This window comes from Fundulus heteroclitus, chromosome 10, assembly GCF_011125445.2.
Source record: "Fundulus heteroclitus isolate FHET01 chromosome 10, MU-UCD_Fhet_4.1, whole genome shotgun sequence".
Taxonomy (NCBI): Eukaryota; Metazoa; Chordata; class Actinopteri; order Cyprinodontiformes; family Fundulidae; genus Fundulus; species Fundulus heteroclitus.
In genome coordinates this window covers 4,809,028-4,826,824 of record NC_046370.1, presented here as the reverse complement: position 1 = coordinate 4,826,824, position 17,797 = coordinate 4,809,028, and positions in this window count along the sequence as shown.

The window sequence follows — 17,797 nt, the reverse complement described above, 5'->3', positions numbered from 1 at the left end:
AGTGTAAAAAAATATTTTTTACACATTTGTCAAAACTGTCAACATTTCCTGACAGTAAAATATGAAAGATAATCTGTGCAATAAAATAATAAAATCAGGCTGCTCTTGCTTCTCCCAGTGGTCTGCTGGCATTTGCAGATAAACTCTGCTCCCAGTCAAAAACACCCAATCAGAACCAGGAGGAGGGGCTTAGCAATGCCAAACATGCTTGTGTACGCACTGGTCACACCCCTATCTATCGCCTTCCCTTGTTCAACCTTGGTGGTGGGCTCCTGTTGTGTGGAAAAATGGCAGAGAAATAACCTGACGTTACAGGAAAACTGCAGCTTTCTTAAGTGGCACCTCCTCAGAAAACAACGACAGGTGAACGGAAAAAGACTGATAACGAAAATCAACATGAAAATGAAGAACTAGGCTGAACACAAAATAAAACCAGGGTAAAAAATGGGACAGCATGGCAGGATCCGCTGTGGGGGAGGAGCTGTGGATGGAGGGCAGTAGAGCAGCAGAGGGCAAGGGCGTGGGACCTGTAATGTGTGCTTGTTCAAATGTTCAGGCTAAGTCCACTGTTTTCTCAGAACTCCCTTCTGCAGCTTTAACGGTTCCACAAACACATTTTATGACCAGAGGGGATAAGTCCTTCAGAGCGGTGGGCCCCAGATTGTGGAACACATCGCCTTCATCTTTGTGCTTTCTTGATGCTGTTGATTATTTTAAGAATAATAACTATTTTATGCTGTATTTTTCTGTATGTATGCCGTTTTTATCTTGTCTTTTATATTTTTATCTTTTGTGTTATTTGTGCTTCCTTTCATTGTAATTCACTTTGTGTTTTTTGACCGGCAAAAAGTGCTGCATAGATAAAATTTACTCATTTGCACAGAATCCAAGCTACTTAAGATCCAGCATGAAATTTCCACAGACAGTGAGGATTTGGGGTGTCATGTCATCTTTTGTTATTGTTCCATCAAATCCAAAGTCAGTGCAGCTTTATTTTAGAAAATTTTAGAATGCTTTATGCTTCCTTCTTGTGACAAGGCTTGTCGAGATACTGATTTAATTTTCCATTAGGATTTGGCACTCGCCCATATTACTAAAAGTACAAATACCTGCTTTAATAACCGTCCAATCACTGTTCGTACAATGGACCAACACAGTGCTGATAAAAGAAGAAACCCCTTCTTTAAAGTGGATACCAACAATGCAAACAGGGTAAAGGCCAATATTAACACCTCAGAAGAACCACTGCATTGTTGCAGAAATTCATGCTACAGTATTGGGTCTTGTGTAATTATTATCATTCTAAGATATTCTGAGAGCCACCTGGAAATTATACCAGTGAACTATTAAGCTTTTGTGTGGAAAACACCACGCCATCACACAATATCATACAATTAACCACTACCAATATACCTAACATGCATGGTTTCGGACAAAGAGGGGAAGCTGGAGTGTCCAGAGACATTGATGCATGCACAGGAAAGAGAATGAAGCGTCATAAAGTTAGGCATTAAAAACATGTAGATTTAAAACTGACTTAATATTAATGTGCTCCCTTGAAGGAAAAAAAATCAGAAGGTACCCATTTTAATTCATGTTGTGAAAAACCAGCATATTCAAATGACTTGTACAACACAGCCCATTAATTTCACCCAAACACTTCTTATATGGGCTAAGCCCCCAGTGTTGAGAGATCCTAATGAAGCCTCATGTGGAAAAAAAAGAAGTGTGACCAGTCAGTTGAAATCTGCAGCGGTCAATGGATGGTGATGAGTGCCTGCCATTGTTCTGACTTCATTAATCCCACTTTGCTGCGAGTTATAATGCTTCTCACAGCAGAGTTATTGGCTGGTGGGCAGAGCCAACGGCCACATCCATTGATCAGACTCATGGGCCCACGTGCCACAGTTATTGCATGGATGCTCTACTCCTCTTCCCCATTTGTGTTTTTGTTTTGATCTCCTGCAGCTAATCTAAACAAAAAAAAAATAATAATAATAATAATAATATTTTAATGCTACACCGCCTGTCTGGCAGTGTAGCATTAAGACTTGATAAAGCGCTATCAAAGTACAGGCTGTTTATATTTTACCATGGCTCAGTGAGTACTAAGAAGCACAAAGAGTAACCAGAAAATATTCCCTCACCATTAATCTACCACCAGCAGCCAGAAACATTGAAACAAGACTGGGTGGATCCATACGTTCATGTTGTTTATGCCTAATTTGACAATACCATTTGAAAGTCACAACTGAAATCAAGAATAAATGCAAACATCTGTTTGTTCTATCTGTTGTCCAATTTGGTGAGGCTGTGGGAATTTTAGCCTTCTTGTTGTTAGCATACATGAGTAGCACCTGGATGTGCACTCCTCCAGCTGTATTCCATCTGTTTAAAGTTTAACCTGTTAGGTGTTCAGAGATGATATTCAGGACTCCTTGGTTGCCATGAGTGTTTCTTGGACAAACAATTGCCCATCTATCATCTTAAAACTCTCTCCCCATTCTCCTCTGTCATCAACAAAGCATTTCTATTCATGCAACTGCCGCTTTGTGGATATTATCTCTGTTTTGGACCTTTCTCTGTAAACCTGATAGACTGTTGTGTGTGAAAATCTCAGCAGAAGAGTAGTTTCTGAATATGGCCCCTGAATATGGATGATTTAATAATCATGTCAGTAAGCAAACATGAACAGGTGTACATAAAAAGTGCATATATATATATATAATTTTGATTATTCTGGGTTCATATTGTATATCATGTTGTCTCCTTTTGACTAATTAAATGGCAAAATACTTTTACTTATCTCTGACATGAATTAAATTATAAAATAAATACTTGACACAACGGTGCTACTAATGAATGCTGGCATTTCTGTTCGATATTCAGCATCCACTGAGCACTATTGCACACAGCATGATGAGAAGTGCATGGAGCCATGAGATGACAGGTGGCTAATGGGACACCGCAAACCAACCGTGGACTGATGCTTCAACATAAACCGCTGCTTGCCTCAACAAATAATAACACTCTGCTCTAAAAGTCTGATCACAGAAACAAGGGCAACTCAACAATGTAATGGGATCTCAAAAGTGTCTGGATTAGATTGCTGTAGTAATTTTTTTGACAAGCTGCTCAATGACATTGCATGGAATTGCCTCTTTTAAAACAATGTTCTTATTCAGGGTAAAGCGCCACTGTCGGGGAAAAAACAAACATCTGATGAAAAGATCTTGAGTGTGGTGGCGCCTTTTAGATTTAAGCACTTGCAGTAGGTTTATATTATAACCTTGAATTATTCTCTTTAAAAACCTATGACTGTTAATTTAAATATTGGGAGGATGTTTCTTCATCATAATGAATTCAGAGCAGTTACACCTTTGCTACCCATTGTATTGCATGTTCCCATTTTCTGATGGCATCATGTGTGTGATTATGGTTTCTGTTTATTCGCTAATCTCCACTGCCTGTAGGCTAAACTTATTAAACTCTTTGATAGCATTTTAACAAGGGAACCTGTGGCTGCATGCCCCCCAGATATTTTGGCAGCTACATGATTATAAAAGGCAATGGTTAGTTTATGCCTCCAGCCTGTTATAATTATAACTGTATTCCACTTTTTAAATACCAGAAATTACATGGGGTTGACATTCAGACTCTTTGAAGGCCAGTGTTACATCCTGGTAATGATAAAGAAGACTCACTGCATACAGGGCCATGCAAAAGTAATCATACTTTGAGTTATTCCATATTTACTCCTGTTACAACCACATACTTCAATGTATTGACATCGGTTGTTTTTTAGAGTGGAATCAGAAGGACTTGTATTAAAAATTTTATGTTTTAGTTACTCTTCTTGGCAAAAACTCAGTTATATTGGACAGAGTATAAATTTTCACATTGATATTTGTACTTGGATGTGGCGTTTTACTAGGTAATTCCAAAACAGGAATTTAACATTATCTAAACTCCAATTTAAGTTATTTATAACGGCTGCTTAGTGTGAAAGGCCATCTGCTGCAAATGACTCGATGTTGGGGAACACAGAACAGACAAAAACAAAACAAAAACAAGAACATACAAACAATAAAAAAGTTGCACTAGTCCAGGAATACTTCTTTTTTAAAGAAAAAACAAAGGGTTTATGTTTAGCTATGTTTCTAGGAGAGAAACATAGCTAAACATAGAAACCTTGAGCCAGTGGTACAATCTGGGGATGATATTTGGGTTCAATATGTGGGAGTGGTGGCCTATTGGTTAATGAGCCTGGTGTTTTGAGTTTCGAACCGGCAACCTTTGCTGCGTCTCCAAGATACAATCTGTCACTCTGAGCCCCTGAGCAAGATCCCTCATCACAGATTGCTCCTCATATTCCACTCAGTGAGGCAGCACACTGCTCCCTAATGGATGGGTTAAATGCAGAGACAAATTTCCCCTCTGTGGCTATATAAAGGGAAATATGTTTTTATTTTAATCTATGGGGTGAAAAACAGCATATATAGGTTAGTGGAAAACAAAAAGACAGAACACATAATACCATATATAGGGAGAGAAAGCTGAGTTATCAGGAACAGTTGCAAGTCTTTGAAGAAAGCTAAAAAATGGAAAAAAAAAATATTATTTAGCCTACAGTTCTCATCAGAATTCTCGTTGCAGCAAGTTGAACTGAAGATCTAAATTTTTTATGGACTTACTACTGAAAAATATTCACATTACCCCAGCCTTATAATAAGCAAGTGCAGTTACTAGTTTTCTCTGCATCACTCTAGGACAAAATATTTCTAATTATCACAATAATAGCACATAGATTCTGTACATCTGTCAAAGTTTGTTTCCTTGTTGGACCCAATTGCAGACAAATCGGAAGGTGGTGATGTAAAAAAAGAAAGGAACAAAGTTGCACAATAATCCAGCAACGAATAAAGAAAACCAAGGAGCTTAAATACTGTGGTGAAGTGGAGAGTGACATAAAAAGTAGGTGTTTCTAATCAGAGAAACGCTAAACAGCTGAAGGAGAGCAGGGAGCTGTTGAGATGTCTAGTTCACGCAGAGAAAACTGAACCAAAAACACAAAAAGACCCACAAACGAAGGCAGGGAAAAAAACAACAACACTAAACTAAGAGTCAGTACTAGCGAGAGAACAGAACACATGAAATTACTGAAAAATGTTACTCAAAAGGAATTAACCTGTATGGAAAGACCCCAATGACAAATACTGAACAACTGAATATGGCAAGATCATACTAACAATAATAAGCAACCTAGAAATGTTACAAAAAGCAAACACAACAGAAAACTAAAGCACAAATACGAATATAGCATAGCAGCATCTTCACTGGAAGCCATGTTAATCCCATCCAGATTCATTGACTGACTAAACAGTTTGGTTTTTACATGCTTGGGGTCAAAGATGACAACCTCTCATTTGTTAGAATGTGAAAGTAGAAATTGAAATTAACCCACGCTACACATACATATATAGTAAAGAGAATTGGTCTAAGTGGCAAACCCTGCAGTATGACATACTAAACTGTAGCTCCAGCTGCTTGTTTAGTGCAGCTTTCCTGCTGTAAAGGGAACCTATGGCATAGTGCAATGGTGCTCAGTTCTGGTCCTCGAGGTCTGGTCTTCTGGAAATTTTAGATGTCTCCCTGATCCTACACATGTGAATCAAATGACTGAACTCCCTCCTCAGTCTGCAGTCAAGTTCTCTATAGTCCTGCTAATGATCTGATTATTTGACTCAGGCATGTTGAAGCAGAGTGACAAATAAAAGTTGCAGGACACTGGCCCTTGAGAACCGCTGGCATAGTGTCAGGTCTTTCGCAGCCTTATTTGCCAATCGTCCGGTCAACTCTGACTTGCTTTCCTGTTCTTATTGTACAAAATCACTTCCAAAGCATTAAGATGGCGCTGTCACAAATTCATGTTTCAGTGCTTTGTGGATGGTGTTCAGGACTAAACACAGGGGAACATTATTTACTAAATAGATGTAGACCTTTCCAGACCACATACAAGCACGAGCACTTCAGTTTAGATACTTGCCGATTCCAAGTATTGAAAATATCATTGACCACTGTAAATGACTGATCATAGGGGAATTGGGTTAGACCTTCAGTTTATCTCCTCTCTTCTTTTTTCTTTTGGGAGGTTAGCAAACAACCTCTTGGTGTATAGCACCACTACCTAGTATAGAGTGGTGTCTAGCATCTCAGTTTCAGCGTAGCCCATCTCAGAAGGAAAATAAAGCACAAAATTGATATCAGTTCAGAGTATCGGGTTGCTTTTACAAGTACGACTATGAGTACTTGATGCTGGTATTGGCACTAATTAGATGACCTCTGAAGGTAGCTGGTTTCATTGGATTTTAAAAAGATGTTTCATAGTAAATAGAGTTGATTAGAAATACACTTAATAAAGTTCGGATTTTGTTTTGTCGTTTTCAAACCGTATGCACTTCCATTTCACAGTTATAAAGACAAATATAAAAAATAAGCTTCACAAAAAGGGATTCTTATAGCAACACTTTAGCAAAATTATTTAGCTTTTAAATTTGTCATCAAAAACGACAGCTTTGGTTGTAAGTTTAAGTTGGGCCTCTTTCAGAAAGCTGCTATAGCCGCCTGAAAAAGCTGTAAGACCCTGTGCTGTCGCAAAGATTAAAGATGAGGAGAAATAATAGGAAACATCGCTGTACAGTCTACAAATAGGAAACAATTAAGTTCTCAGATTGATAGTCTGACTTGCACCAAGTTTATGGGAATGCTAAACTGTGAGTTTAGCAATCTCATAAGAAAACCTCTACAAGAAAAACCTCTAACTCCTGCTCATACAGCCAGTAAATCCACCAGCAAAAATAAATAAATACTTAATTTTTTTTAGACATGATTTAAACAAACAAACAAACAAATATTTTAAAAAACATTTTTGACCAGTTTACATTCATAGATAACATCACAGTTTGTGTCTTGGATCCAAATCAATAAAAAAAATGCTCCTTTTGTATATAATAAACTGTCAAAATCATCTTTTTGTGCACATGTTTGCTTGTGTATGCAGTGAAGCAGATAACAAATAAAAAAATTAACCCTACAGGAAACTAAATAAATATGAATGTTTCTATGTTCCAAATTTAGAGAAGACAGCCTGAAGCTTTGTGTTTGAAATAACAAGTTGTCTGACCGTACCAGGCTATAAATGATGTGGAAAAACTTCATTGCTTTTCATTGTCCTTTAGCATCCACCATGCATTGTTATTTAGCCACATATTCATGGCATCATCAATCACATGTGTGGGAGATGTCAAATACTGCATTGCACATTAAAATCAGCAGCTAATGAAACAATAACCTAATATTACAATACTTTTGAGCATTGCAAATTCTTAGAAAATGTGATAAAGAATATTGTGCTTGTTAATTAAATGAGAGCATGTTCTATTGTAAAAAAACATTTCAGTCTGATAGACAAGCACCAGACATGCAGAATGCTGAACAGGAGCTAAATCCCACTTCAGTCATCTATTTGATTTGCTGAAAAATTGACTGAAAGCAGAAAGCTGCTGGAACAACAGCACCAACAAACAAACAAAAAAAAAACAACTAAATATGGTAGTAGAGGAAACCATACAGTATATATATATATATATATATATATATATATATATATATATATATATATATATATATATATATATATATATATATATTTTATTTTATTTTATTTTTTTTTTTTTCCCTTAAGCTATTACATTGTGTATTTTGAAAAGGGGAAGATAGATTATTAAGTTAAAACCAAAGGAAGGAAAAATCCATCCTTTAATTGGAGTACAAGTATTTGGAATTATTGAAACCACTATAATTACTTTTGAATAAATATACCTGAAGGATACCTGTAATTCCTTCTTTTTTTAAGAAAAAAGTTGATCAGTGTCCTTTCCTTAGTAACCTACGATTTATTCAAATTGCACAGCGCTGCTCATTTTAACTTGCATTTTTTTGTGGAAGTTCCTAATTTTAGCTTTATACTTTCTCTAATTTACATACTTATTTATACTTTATGTTGTTTGATCTGTTTGGACAAATACTGATTCTACTGTGTTAACGTTATGTCCCTTTTGGTATCAAAAAAAGAGCCTGCCTGCATATGGCATAAACATTATGTGACATAGGGGCCCGTTTCTTTCTTCCAAGTGGGAAAGACAAGAGTGCATACCAAGTAATGTAAAGCAGAGTTGTGTTGATCTTCATAAGTTTGAAAGTGAATACAAAAATGGCCTCTTGTCTAAATGAGCCAATGTCTACAATCAGAACAACGGATTAAAAAACGTACAGTGAGAAACAAGGCTTGATAAGTACACAAGTTTATCTTGCCAATTAGCAGGATGGTAAGGCGAGTCAAGTAGATCTCGAAAGCTTACTGTCCGAAAACTGCAACAAAGAGCGGCGTCCCAAGGTCATCAAACCTTAAAGACAATGACTAGACTCTGAAGGAATAAATGGATGTCTGGAAGGAATGCCAGAAAAAAAAGCAATTATATGTCCAACAATGACAAACATAAACAAGCATCTGGTAACTGCTATATGGACCCTAACTGGAATCATGAAATTTGGTCAAATGATACTAAGATTAAACCTAAGATAACAAACAATGATGATTGGCTTAATAAAAAAGTGCTATATATTTACATATCGAGTGTCCTCTGAGGAAAAACCTTTAACAGGCGTTTTTTCAGCAGGCTAAGGATACAAATCATATGGCCAAAACAATCATAGCAATAGGTTAGGAAAGGGCAAAGAGATCCACCTCATTATATACGTTTTATAGAAATTCAAAGAGGTAAGCTGAAGAAACCATAAGAGAGGACCTAGGTCAATCTAGAGAGATTGTACAAAGAGGAAAGTCAAAGATTAATCTCTCTGCATGCTTCAACTTGTGAAGCATTATAAAAAAAAACTGCTTTCCTGTCTGCAAGAGAGGGTTTAACAAGGTATTAATTGCAGAGTATAAATAGTTGTGGTATCAGTGACTTAATTAATAACTTGTTATTTCTCAACATGGGATTTTTCCCATCTGAATCAATGTTCAGAATATAAATAGTCTGATTTTTCTGAAGTTGTCACTGTGAGAATATGCCACAGCCATTAACTGATTCATTGATTTTGAGCCCTTTTACACGTTTATCATGCGCCTCAATAGATCTGTAAGTAAATATTCAGCTTTTATTCTTAAACAGTCCATCAAGGAGATGTTGTCAATCCTCTTTTTAGTAGTTCTTGTTTTTTCAAGGGAGATCTTGTGAAATTTATAAATCTTCATTCTCTAGTCTTAGTCTCTAAGCTGTTTCATTCTTAGATTTTAGGCTTTCAATCTTGATTTGGAATGAAGCTCTTCTGAAGAAGCAAATGTTGTGACAAATCAAGGTTTGGTTTGACTAATAACTATTAGTAAGTGCCAAAGACACTGATTAACAAAGCTACTAAGTTTAATCAGAATCAACAAGTCAGGGCACCACCCGATTATCAGGAGTTAATAGCCAAACAGCCAGTCTCTGTCCGGTAAGGTGTGGTATTATAGAGCAAAAGATGAAGAAGTGAATTTGTGCAAAGGCGTTCTCAAACAGCAATCCCTGCACACATAAACAAGTAACGTCTCTCTGAAATAAAAGAATTAACAAATTACTTCCAGTTAAATTACTTTAATCACGAAACACTTTAGAAACATATACGCTCTGGTCTCATTTCTTTCACGCGATCCCCCTGAGGGGCAGAATGGCAAGTAAGATGGTCTTGTGCATGCGCAGTTATTCAGAAAATGACATGGCCATTTCTTACCCACAAAAAATCATCTACTCTACTTTCAAGTCGTTGGGCCCAGGACTCCATTGTGTTTTTGAGATCCTCTTTAAACATCAAATTATAGATATAGAGATATAACAGATAAAAAGCAGCACATAGAAACAGATTAACTTAACTGTCTGTTTATACGGTTTGTGTTGCTTTTACATTCCTTTGTCATTGTCTTGCTAAAAAGTTTGAAAAGCACAGTTTAAAGCAGTGCCAGCTGCTCAATGTCCCACCAGTATCAATGAGCGACCGTTTTAGGGAAACGATTTATATCAGTTCTTAATTTGGATCAGATGTTGATGCCTCAAAACAGCTGTGTTGGATTCAATAGTCAATGTCGAGCGAGTTTTAGATGTGTCCCTGCTTTTCACCACAGTGGAGATGGGAGATATGTTTCATTTTTTTAGGATTAGGTTGTCTTGGCCCAGCCTGCTCCTACAGCTCTCTGATAACTCCTCATTTATTATCACTCTAGTGACGTGCGGTGAGGTACATGACTGATGAGGCACTGATGACTCGGATGTACAAATGCATAAACTCAACATAGACTTTTATATTTCAGTTTTGACCTCAATTCAATTCAATTCAATTCAATTCAATTTATTTATATAGCGCCAAATCATGAAACATGTCATCTCAAGGCACTTTACAAAATCAAGTTCAATCAGATTATACAGATTGGTCAAAAATGTCCTATATAAGGAAACCAGTTGATTGCATCAAAGTCCCGACAAGCAGCATTCACTCCTGGGGAACCGTAGAGCCACAGGGAGAGTGGTCTGCATTGTACATGGCTTTGCTGCAATCCCTCATACTGAGCAAGCATGAAGCGACAGTGGGAAGAAAAACTCCCCATTAACGGGAAGGAAAACCTCCGCCAGAACCGGGCTCAGTATGAACGGTCATCTGCCTCGACCGACTGGGGTTACAGAAGACAGAGCAGAGACACAACAAGACAGACAAAAAGGCACAGAAGCACACATTGATCTAGTAATCTGTTCTACATTAGATGGTAGTAGCGGGTGAGCCGTCTTCTCTGGATGATGTCACAGTTAACAGAACGCCAGCCTAGGTGTACCTACTATGAAGAAAAAGAGAGAGAGCAAAAAGTTAAAAGCTGAAATGACGACAGTCATTTCAATGTAATACAATGCAAAACTGGAGAACAGTAGAAATCAGTAGAGTGAGAAAATTAGACCCTGATGTCCTCCAGCAGCCTAGGCCTATCACAGCACAACTATAGAGATAGCTCAGGGTAACATGAGCCACTCTAACTATAAGCTTTGTCAAAAAGGAAAGTTTTAACATTAGTCTTAAAAGTAGACGGGGTGTCTGCCTCACGGACCAAAACTGGGAGTTGGTTCCACAGGAGAGGAGCCTGATAGCTAAAGGATCTGCCTCCCATTCTACTTTTAGAGACTCTAGGAACCACCAGCAGACCTGCAGTCTGAGAGCGAAGTGCTCTGTTAGGAACATACGGGGTAATCAGAGCTCTGATATATGATGGAACTTGATTATTAAGGGCTTTATACGTTAGAAGAAGAATTTTAAATACTATTCTTGATTTAACAGGGAGCCAATAAAGGGAAGCTAAAATTGGAGAAATATGATCCCTCTTGTTGATTTTCATCAGAACTCTTGCCGCAGCATTTTGAATCAGCTGAAGACTTCGAACTGCATTTTGTGGACTTCCTGATAGTAAAGAATTACAATAGTCCAGCCTTGAAGTAACAAATGCATGGACTAGTTTTTCAGCATCACTCCTGTTTATGTTCAGTTTAAACATTTAGTTGTTTAAACAACTTTTAATTATATTTTAATTCATTCAATACTTCAATACAGTACAACAGCGAGAAAAAAATAAGAATATTAATCATAGGGAAAAAATTTATATTTTAAAACATAATTTTTTTACCTTAAGAGTGTAATAAATTCAAACTACAAATTGTAATAAATCACTAAAACTGTGTTTTGTAATAATTGTTCCAAAATGTAATAAAATCACTGAACAGGTTATGCAATCGTTTCTGCCATATTAAATTATAATGTTATTACATGTTGTGGTGGTAATTACAAAATGTAATGGTTCCTCTTTTTTTAAAAAAAACATATATAATATAATAATGTGGCACCTTTTGCAATAAACAATCACAAACCAGTAGTGATCCTAATCAATACACGTTTCATAATTGTCACGCTATGGATCCTACAAATCAGGTGCAAACAGGATTGCTTCAGCAATATGAGCAGAATACTCGGCGCAATCCAGTTAGCGTGTTTCCTTCATGAATATGCAGAACATATGCTGATCATAAGAACGTGCAAAATACTGTATGTTATTACAAAATGCAGTTTTAATGACCTTTGTTACATTTTGAAGTGGCATTACATGACCTCTCTTTTTTTATTAAAATTTGTATGTAAATAAAGTCTATGCGCCTCTCCATGAATATCTACAGTAACAATGCCCTTTGACTACATTTTTAAATGCTTCAGTGGGGATAATCACCAAGAAGTAGAGTGGTCCTGGACCAGTACTATCCCGACTGGATCTTAGAAATGAAATACAAAATTAGAAGGCATGGAAAGCGAACAAGGTGTCATCTTGAAGCACAGCCAGCCTTTTCAGATGTAGCACTCTGGTTGAACAGTGGGTTACCCTTCTTTCACCCGTTTGAAGCAGGTTTTTGAGCCTCTCTCTCTAATACCTTTTGTTCAATCAAATCCAGTTTAGAAAAGCTCATTTAGAAATGTAATCTTTCATTTTGTCAGACCAAATTTAAGTGAGTTCACAGTTAGACTTGTCACCGTGTAGACGCAGCGACGTGGAACTCTTAGCCATTGTTCCTCTGGGGCTCAGCGCGTCCCCCTATCAGTGCAACACGGTACTTTCTGCCTTACTCAGCAAATGTTAATTGCGCATTTATAGGCAATTACAAAGACTACATATATCACACACATACATTATATATTTCAGACAAACTGTGACATGTCAGCATGTGTATTACATAATAATCATAATAGTAATCTAACCTGTATATTGACAATATAAATAAAGACAGCAACGAGCATGCGCCAGCTGGCAGTTACAGTCAGTGTATGCGGCACGACAGCTTCTCACTGCCGTTCTTCCATGTATTTGAATGGGCAATGCATAAATGCAATGATTTTTGAACATACAAATTTTGAAATCATACTGAAAGTTGATCAGCATTAGTATTTTACTTATCTTGATGCCTCCTCTGACCGCACGTCACTCAAAGTCTTCCATTTTAGCCCAATTTAGTAATTGTGATTGCTGTAAGCAGCATTTTTATTCAGTGTTTTCAAAAAGCCTTATCTCATTTTTTTTGTTACAGATTGGTTTAGTCAAACAGTAATTAGCATGATCAACAAAGTTGTCATATGGTTGCAAAATCATGTGAACATGTTCACCTTAATGCCTACAATTGATATGTTTATGTTATTCTTCTAAAGGTTAATATTGTAGGGCTTTGGTATTAAACTTAAACGCAATGCCTCATTATTAGAATATAAAGTTTCCTCTGCCCACTTTGGCTGATCCCTCTTGTTCTGATGCTATCATTAGTCGTTTTGCTGCAGTCTTAGCTCTCGTTCCATCCCAGGAGCTTTAGATTGTCCCCTACAGGCGCCTGTGGCCATCTTCAACCTGCCCTCTTTTATGCTTGGGGTTTGAATCATTACTGAGCCACTCTGTTACCCTCCTTCAAAAAACACTTGCACCACAGAGCCTGAGGATGAGTCAGGAGGTCAGGAAAAGACAGCTTTCAGTTGCTGCACTAACTCAAAATTCAGGTTGATTTTTTATTTCAGACCATAGAGTTCATAAGCTGGTATCTCAGAAATTCTTTTCTAGGTTCTTTCCAATTGTTATGCATTGCCACCAAGCAGATCTTTCTCCATGAAGTGTTTGTTGGTGACGCTTCATGCAATTAAAATGTATTCTCTACTTATGTTTGTCCGTTTTGAAGAAGCGTATGTAATGAAAAATCAGAGTTCTAAGCTCATCCTTGCAATTTGATGCTTTATTCACACAATTTTATGTGAAGCAACGCATATTTAAAACTCATCAAACACTGATGTAACTGCTCTAGCTCTGCTGAAATCCCCTGAGAGGATTTGAAAATATTTTTTGGCGAGTGAATGATCTGCGATTCTTTTTGGCTCGTGGACACATCTCACTTCACTCTGTGTGAAAGTATGGTTGACTTGTTGGAGAGGGCTAAAACACTAGAATAAATTGCCATTAGTGATTAAGAAGCTCTGAGTCAGTGTGCTATTTCTGCATTCCAGTTTCTGAACAGAACAGTCATTAGCGTGTACACTTGCTGTGTGAAATTAACAACACAAACCTCGACATGGCTACTGTATGCAGCAAGGTCGACGCACAGCACACTGCTTTACAAACATACAGACAGATCACTTCCTCTTTCTTCATTGTAATAATTAAAATATTGCTCAAATGCATGCATGAATGCAAGTGTGTTTGTTCAGCAAACGCTGGCATGGTTTCCTTGCAACTCTGATTTCCCCCATAAAGTGCCTGCTGAGATTGCTTTTAATGGTGAAATTAGCAGAGCAATTCTCAAAAAAAAGAAAAAAAAAGAAAAATGCTGCTCAGAGAGGGACAACTTCTGTTATGATTCAATTAGTATTGCTTCATTTGTAATTTTCAAATCCAATGATTGTGAATTTAGCATTTGCTTTACGTAACATGTCATAATATATACAGGTGCAGCAAATTAAATTTAATGTCATTGAAAAGTTTATTTCCCTTTAGGGTTACACTTTATTTGAAGGGGTGTACATAAGGCTGATATTACACTGTCGTAAACATGACATAACACCTGTTATGAACATAAATTACTCTTTATGAATGTTTCGGACTGTTGTCATTAATTGTCATTCGATAAATTATGACACTTTTAAAGCAAAGTTGACATTGTTTAAAATGTCTTTGTTATGACAACTTGACATTAACAGAGACAAGGTTAAATTTAGGGCTTGATTTGGGATTAGGTTAAATTAATGAAATGGTTTGGGATTAGGTTAAATTAAGGGCTTGATTTGGGATTAGGTTACATTAAGGGCTTGACTTGGGGTTTTGTTAAGTTAAGGGCTTGTCATAACAAAGACATGTTAAAAAATGTCAACATTGCTTTAATAGTGTCATTATTTACCGAATGACAAATAATGACAACAGTCCTAAACATTCATAATGAGTCATTTCTGTTCATAACAGGTGTTATGTCATGTTTATGTCAGTCTTATGTACAACCCTTAAAATAAAGTGTTACCCAATTTAGTTCAAGGGTTAAAATAATTTCTTTCAATCCTATATTTTAGTTAATATATGGCTAACTGCTAATGAAATGCCAGCATTCAGTTTCTCAGATAATTTTGAAATTACAAAAGAAAAGGAGAATGTTTAATACAGAAATGTTAGGGTATGGTTATTTTAAGGCTTACACAGTCATGGTGAAGACTGCTGACACAACAGATGCCAGCAGACAGTCGTCTATACGCTCCCCAAGGAGGGTAAGCCATAAAATGTGTTAAGAAAAGTTGGCTAATCGCAAAGCAGTGACAGCAGTTTTGACTCCTTTCGAGACAGCCCGATCCTATTGCTCCATTCTCTGAAAAGATCATACTCTTTCAATTCCTGAATGGCTCACCTGCTTTATCTATTTTTTTGTTGAAATCCATTTTTTTTACAAAAATCAAAGATTAATGTACAAAGCATACAAGCATGTGTTTTGTACATTAATGTATGTAGAACATACTTAAACAAAATAGTTACAATTTTTATAGCTTATTTTACTCAAAAATCTATTTTTGTAGCATTATTTGCTGTCTTAACTATAAAAACCTTTAATGTACTTGTGTGGGTTATTTGTAGAGCCTGCTTGATAAGTAATGTTAACCTTGGATACTTACTCTGCTATTGAAATATTTAAGATTTTACTGCTGCCCCTGTAATTACCAATTTTCTCACCTTTTCAGTGTCTTAAAGTGGATCTTATTGCCTTCCCTTATTAGCACCTGAGCCCATCCCACTTAGTGCTCTCTCTTTTCTGCTCTTCATCGTCCTGCTCCATGCAGACACACAGACACAGTTCAAGACAGACAGAAGCTCCTATTGTTACCTTCAACCAATGTTTGTGACCAACATATCAATATCATAGAGTGGGGTGTACAATGATGATAATGGAAAGTTAAGTGGAAGGAAAATAATGGTAGAGAAAAGTAAAAGGGAGAAGGAAGAAGGATAAGAGCGGTCTTATTAAGAAAACTGAGCTGGTTTTGTTTGTCAGTACAATGTTTCTCTGGCAAGAGGCAATATTTTAATGTGCTTTTTAAAATATTTTACTATGAGAAGTTATAAAAGAAAAGTTGAAATACCTATCAAGTTGTACAACTCATCAAACCTTTTATAGAACACTTTAGAACCGCTGATCCATTTTTAATGGAAAACCTTAGTGAATAACTATTATGATTTTTTTCCCCCCAAAGAAAATAGTTATAGCAAAAATCTTTACACATTTCGGAAATAAATTGTGACCTATATAGTGTCATGGTTGAGTTTTGGTTTGGCTTTGTTTTTCTGTTATTTTCATTTTTTCATCTCTTTTGGGTTAGGTTTGAGTTTATTTATTGTTAGTTTTCAGTCATCAGTTATTTTCTGTCATTTTTCACTTCACCTCCTCAGCAGTCAGTCACACCTGATATAATTTACCAGTCAATTAGCCAGACCCTTGTTCCACCTGTGAAGTGCTCTATTTAAACCTCCCTCTGCCTTCAGTTCAGCACTGGGCCGTCATCATTCCACACCTCTCCATGCCAGTCCCCGTTTTGCCTTGGAAGCTTTGTTTTGCTCCTGTTGTTAAGGTTAGTCCTGCCAGTCACTCTAAAGACTGTTCGTTCACTGTTTGTTCCTGGAGAGGCTCTGCTCTGTGTCCTGGTGTCTCCAGAGAACTGCTAACTGGACTAGCCATCCTGGAAAGGCTCTGTTCTGTGCCCTGGTCTCTCTCAAGTTCTGCTAACCTGACTAGCCGCCCTGGTGAAGCTCAGCTCTGTGCCCTGGTGTCTCCAATGAACTGCTAACCTGAGTGCTATGAGGCCTGCTAGCCGAGCAGCACCTAGCAAGTGTGGACTCTCTGTCTCCGGGCCGTCAGCTCCTGCCATCATCTACATCCCTGACTTTCTGCAGTCCTGAACCTCCGGTCTTCATCACTCATCACCCAGCACACTTCTTTCAATAAAAACTCAAACTTTTAGTCCCGTGTGTGCGTCCTGAGTTCATCGGTAAACAAAACCCTGACATATAGTTTGCATCTATTCCGGTTTATTCTTCAAAGGGTCTTTGTAGACTCCCAAAACTGAGAAATGTGTCCATCAGAGAATAAAAGATCTTATGATTTACATCATTATAAAATGTTATTGAGTGAAACTTTAATAACTGCTCATTATTTATTTTTTTTAAAACCTTTCTGACAGTGGCTTGATCGTCTCAGTTAAGGTGTAGGGTTTATAAAGATTGAATAAGTAATTATAATGATCTTTATTTGTCATTGCAACACACATTCCAATGAAATTTGTCATCCACATTTAACTCTCTTAAATCCCTTAAACAGTGGGCCGCCACTGTGTGGCACTTTAGGAGCGTTCTTAGGCTTTAGGTCTTGCCCAGGGAGCCAGAGTGGGAGTCTGTGGGAGTTGAACCAGAAACCTTACAGCCTCTCCAGAACGCAAGCACTCTGCACTCTAACCACTAGGCCACCACTCCCCCATTGTCAAATGTCAAGTGAATTACTGTAAACTAAAAGCCTACACATTGTCATTTAACCTAAGGAATTCGTGATCATCCAGTCCTATTGTTATTGCATAAACATTTTATTAAGGATGCCTAACATCCACTTCAGGCAGCAAA